We start from the raw sequence: 6,158 nt of genomic DNA, 5'->3' as shown, positions 1-6,158 counted from the left end.
CAGGATTTGATGTGTTGATCATATCTACATCCAGAGAAATTGTAGGCGAATTTGGTGTTTGAGGTGCTTCTATTACCAGAGATTTTGGCTGTGACTCCACATTTATTGGGGCCACATCAAGCTGAATTTGTGAAGGTGCAGTGATTGTGTCTTTAGCAGCAGTTTGCACAGTGTGTGTACCCTGTTCATCCCCAAGGGTTTTGGATTTCTTCTTTCTGGCATAAGTTTGGGGTGAGCTAGTATCCCTTACCCTCTTGGCCTGTGCTCTTGGTTGGGAGCTTTGTTCAATAGTTACATCCTTTTGGGAGGATGCAACTAGAAATGAGCTTTTTATCCTTTTTAAGCACTGCACTTTGTTGGGAAACTACAGTGTGGCTAGGCTGGGAACCACTCAACTCTCCATCCTTATCCTTAGGGTTTCTTTTATGTTCACCCTTTCCCTCACCTACCTTGCCCACCTTCACACTCTCCTCTTTGGTTTTGGTGGATTTTGCAACTGGCATCTTTTGAGAGATACCAGAGGGGGCTTTCTTTGATTTGGTCTTTGAATTTTTTATTGGTTTGGTAGCTTGGGTAGGCAACTGTTGGGTCATTGACACAGTTGCCATAGTTACACTAGAACTCAAAGAAACTAGTGAGGTTGGAATAGTAGTAGAGATAGATGAACTTACCTCACTTACCTGAGGTGCTTCCATTACAGGGAAATAGAAAAGTGGCACTTCTCTGTGATGATTTATCCTATTCAAATCTGCAATAATCCTTCTCTCTTGAACCCAACAATCTAATTTGTTGTTTGGGTTCTCAAGCACAATTTCCTCAGAGAGGTGGTTAGCTACCACCATGTAAAATCTAGCATAATAAACACTTTTACCCCTCTTATTTAACTCTCCTAATTTAAAACCCAACTCAAACAGAACAAGGTCACTGAAATTAAAGTGCTTATCTGAAACAAGCATGTAGAGCATGTTAAGCATGGAAATATTAATAGAATCAAAATTACTGATTTTCCCAGAAAAGACCTTGGTCACTATATCACCCATAAAACTCCATTCCTTCCTAAGACCCAATCTCCTAATGTCACTCAACTTAGAAGTAGAAAGAGCATAGTTCATGGAATTAAGCATATTAACTATATCAGTGTCTGTGTGTGGTGAGGTCACATTATTGTCAGGAATCTTGAAACATGCTTTAGTAACATCACTATTAATACAGAATTCATTACCTTTGATAGTGAGTGTGATGGTCTTATCAGCTGAGTTGTATGTAGCAGTGGTTCACATCTCTTCAACAACTTCACAAAAGATGGTGGGTGATTCCAGCATGACATGGTTAAGCTTGCAGTTCTTCACAAAATCCATCATTTTGTGGTAGTCACCAGAATGCTGAATCCCCTTGTTCACTAAGGCTGTGAAGTTATTCTTCTCATAAATGAACCCAGTTTGAGACATAATCTTGACAACAAGCGCCATTTTTAGAGAATAAGAGCTTGCAGAGAGAGAGTAAGTGCTTTGAAAGAGAAAGAAATTGGGGCAGATAATTTGAGAATGATAAAAGAAAAGCAATGGAAATGAAATAGGCTTTTATACTATCTCAAAACTAATTGCCAAAAATAATAAAGTAAATTAAAGTAGCCAATTAAAATTTCCTAAAATTGCCGTTTAAAAATAAACTGTAAAAATTCCATCAATTATCCGTCGTGTTATGCTTACAAACTGTAAGTATACTCGATGGATAATGTTCAGGAAATTAACGGCTAAGATTAAGACAAATCGACGGATGAGGATAAACTGTTATCCGTCGAGTTATAAAATATTCCAGAAAAATAATTGATTTTTATCAGCAAATTGTATTCCGACGGATGATCAAACTCGATGGATAACGATCATCCGTCAAGATGTAAATTTTGAATTAGCCAAAATTTCATCCAAGACTGAAAAATTAATTAAATTTCTGGCTGCATTACAACTTGTAAATTATCTCATAAAGATTTAAGAATAATTGAGCATACCTAGCTCACTTACCAACCTTGAAAAGGTTGATTCATCCAGTGGCTTGGTAAAATATCTGCAAGTTGCTTCTCACTTGGAACAAAATGTAGTTCCACAGTACCATTCATTACATGTTCCCTTATGAAGTAGTACTTGATGTCTATGTGCTTTATCCTTGAATGTTGTACTGAATTTTCAGTGATGGCAATTGCACTTGTGTTCTCACAGAAAATAGGAATCCTTTCAACTTGCAAACCATAGTCTAGCAATTGATTTTTCATCCACAAAATTTGTGCACAGCAACTGCCAGCAGCAATATATTCAGCTTCAGCTGTAGAGGTAGAAACTGAATTTTACTTTTTACTGAACCAGGACACACGCTTGTTTCCTAGAAATTGACAGGTTCATGTAGTACTTTTTCTATCAATTCTACAACCTGCATAGTCTGCATCTGAGTAACCAGTTAGATCAAAACCAGAATCTCTAGGGTACCAAATGCCAAGTTTTGGTGTTCCCTTGAGATATCTGAAAATTCTCTTAATAGCTACTAAGTGAGATTCTCTAGGGTCAGCCTGAAATCTAGCACATAAACATGTAGCAAACATAATATCTGGCCTACTTGATGTTAAGTACAGAAGTGAGCCAACCATGCCCCTTTAACTTGAAATATCCACAGACTTTTCAGTAGTGTTTAATTCAAGCTTAGTTGCAATAGCCATGGGAGTTTTTGCAGATGTGCAATCCATTAGATCAAACTTCTTTAAAAGATCAAAAATGTATTTAGTTTGACTAATGAATATTCCATCACTAACTTGCTTAACTTGGAAACAAAGAAAGTAAGTTAATTCTCCCATCATACTCATTTCATACTTACTTTGCATCAATTTGGCAAACGTTTTGCAAAGTTTCTCATTTGTAGAGCCAAAAATAATATCATCTACATAAATTTGAACAAGTATGCTAGAGCCATTAACATTTCTAAAGAATAAAGTTTTATCTACAGTACCTCTTGTGAAGTGATTTTCCAAAAGAAACTTTGATAAAGTGTCATACCAGGCTCTAGGTGCCTGCTTTAGTCCATAAAGTGCTTTCAAAAGATAATAGAAATGTTCTAGAAAATTTGGATCCTCAAGACCAAGAGGTTGACTGACATATACTTCCTCCTCCAAATCTCCATTCAGAATGGCACTTTGGACATCCATTTGATAGACCTTGAAATTGGCATGGGCTGCATAGGCTATGAAGATTTTGATGGCTTCAATTCTTGCAACAGGAGCAAATGTTTTATCAAAATCTATTCCTTCTTGTTGACAATAGCCCTTAGCAACCAATCTAGCTTTGTTCCTGACTACTATGCCATTTTCATCCATCTTGTTTCTGAATACCCATTTGGTGTCTATTAGATTCTTTCCTTTAGGCTTGGGCACCAGCTTTCATACATTATTCCTCTCAAATTGGTTTAGCTCCTCTTGCATAGCTAAAATCCAATCAGGATCCAACAAAGCTTCTTCTACCTTCTTTGGTTCTTCCTTGGAAAGAAAGCTGTTGTACAGGCATTCTTCTTGAGTTTCTCTCCTTGTTTGAACTCTAGAAGATACATCACCAATTATGAACTCAAAGGGGTGATCCTTTGTCCATTTTCTTTATTGAGGTAGATTAGCTCTAGATGAAGAGGCCTCATTATTGTCTTGATGTGTGATTGAGTTTTGATTGATAGAAACTCCCTCTGAGTTTGTGGATCTTTGATTTGAGAAAGGGGAACTTTCTATAGGTGATCTATTCTGATTTCCAGCTACTTTTGATACCTTGATGGATGGTGAATTTTGAGTTTCGACGGATGAAGCTGGTTGTCTACCGATGGATAACTCAGATTGCCTCCCGACAGATGAAGCATTTTGCAACTCGACAGATGCTGAATTTTGTGCTTCATTGGTAGTAGATTTTTCTGCATTACCCTTTGATACTGTTTCTTGATCACTTTCATCATCGCTGTCATCACTAACCATCTCCACATTGTCAAATTTGAAGCTCTCATGGTAGTCTCCATCTTGCAGTCCTTCAATCTTTTTATCATCAAACACAACATGTATTGATTCCACAATAATGTTGGTTCTTAGATTGTAGACTCTATGTAACGCCCACAAATCTGGGGTCAGGAATCTGGGTCGTCACGCCAACTTTCACTCATGTGTAACCTGGTATTGATTCAATAATCCAACAGACCCCAATCTCATACTCAAACACACAAGTTATAGCCTTAGATTTGACGTACAAAAGGTAATCTTCTTTTATTACGCTCAAATGTACTTTACAGGATCTCAAACAATTATTTATAACCTCAACATGAAATTATAATAATTACGACTGATATCTTATATCTAATCTGATACTCTAGCACACCTGAGACAAAGCTGCCAGGGATCCTCCCCATGACTGCAAGCGACTAAGTCCCACACTAGCATATCGGTTATCTGTTGTGTTGTGTCATTTAAAAGAAAGTAAGAGTGAGCTATAATGCCCAGCATAATAATGTACAGTATGAAAATGACTGTATGATAAACTCACGTAAAACATCATATTGGATAGTTACATTTTATTTGAAAATAGTTTCCCTTGGTGATACACACCTTTTACGAAAATAATCCTTTAGTGGATTTTATTATCCTGCGAATACCTTAATAGTAAACCCAGCACCTAGGCTTAGGTTACGGTATTACATCACAATTCCAATTGGAAGAATAGGACATTCGTTGGAGCCACCGCATACGATAATCAGTCATACTACGATAAAAGTAACCTTTTCTACTAGTAGAAGGACGACACATTCTTATCCCGGTTATCACCCTTGTCGCATTCGGGCTACGTGTCCCATTTTTAGGTATACACATACTTCACAAGTTCCTGAGTACACTGAGTACCTTTGCCTGCGGTACCTTTGGTAGTCCATCTAGCACACATAGTACCAGAGTCTACCCCTCCCTTGTCCTTTAAAAGAATTCTATCAATCTCGAGAACTCGAACCACATCGAAGTTCCCCAAGCATTTTGCTTGTTGATAGAAACAGCTTATCTCTCTAAGATATAAGTGTATATATACGTATATACGTACTTCCGAGAATTTCGGAGGAAGTACTAAGGATGTGAGTTGACCGTTGTCAACAGATAATTAATAAGGGGGAAAAGTTTCTCCTTGAAACTTTATTCAAAATATTAAATTACTCGGGATAATATTCACCGACGATCTGAAATTATTCGAATGATATTCTGAAATCAGAAAGTATATTTTAAATCAAGATCTATGATTTTTAAATCAATAATAAACCCTTTAATAAATAATTAAATGATAATCGATAAATAATTAAACCTCGAATGAGTTTACTCTTTTAAATAATATTTAAAATAATATTTCTCAACTAGTTTGTGTCTCCATAATTAATAATCTATAATGATTAATCGGGTTTGAAATAAATAATCGTTGGAGTATACTACTCCCATAATATAGGAATAAGTCTATAGTATTTATTATTCGAACCATAAATATAGTTGAGGAAATATGATCGTTGGAAAATCGTTTAAATAAAAGTTCGAGGTGTTTTAATGTTTCATAAGTGGACGTTGAGTCCCTTTTTAAAACGTACTACTATGGACTTCTAATCATCCAAAATATCTCCGTAATGATTCCCGGGTTTATACTTTATAAAAAAAAACTAACCGACTCTCGGTCTTACGACTTATACATCACGCTCTACTGTAGCGTTAATATTCTTAATTAAAACACCTCCGGAATACTTTCGGGTTTTCATCAAGTTTTACTGACTGATCCTCGGTCTAAAATATATACACGCCACGCTACTCGCTAGCGTCAACATTCTTAATTATAAACTCCTTCGGGATACTTCTGGGTTTTTATAAGCTTACACCGACCGGCTCTCAGTCTAAATATAATATTTCGAACTCGGTATGAACATATACTAGAAATTATCAACAACTGAGTAATGCAATACATCTTAAACTTCATAAAATAGTTTAAAACAATCTCATGCATATATCACGGTTTTGTAAAATATTCACAACACAACAGTTCTTAAAAGGTAGGGTTTGAATACTTTCCTGGATATCTTGAGGTGGAGGTTGCTCTAGGTTCCGCTCGGAAATCTATAATCATAAACAC

Source organism: Apium graveolens, chromosome 4, assembly GCF_009905375.1.
Source record: "Apium graveolens cultivar Ventura chromosome 4, ASM990537v1, whole genome shotgun sequence".
In the NCBI taxonomy this organism is placed as follows: domain Eukaryota; kingdom Viridiplantae; phylum Streptophyta; class Magnoliopsida; order Apiales; family Apiaceae; genus Apium; species Apium graveolens.
This window is presented reverse-complemented; position numbering follows the sequence as displayed.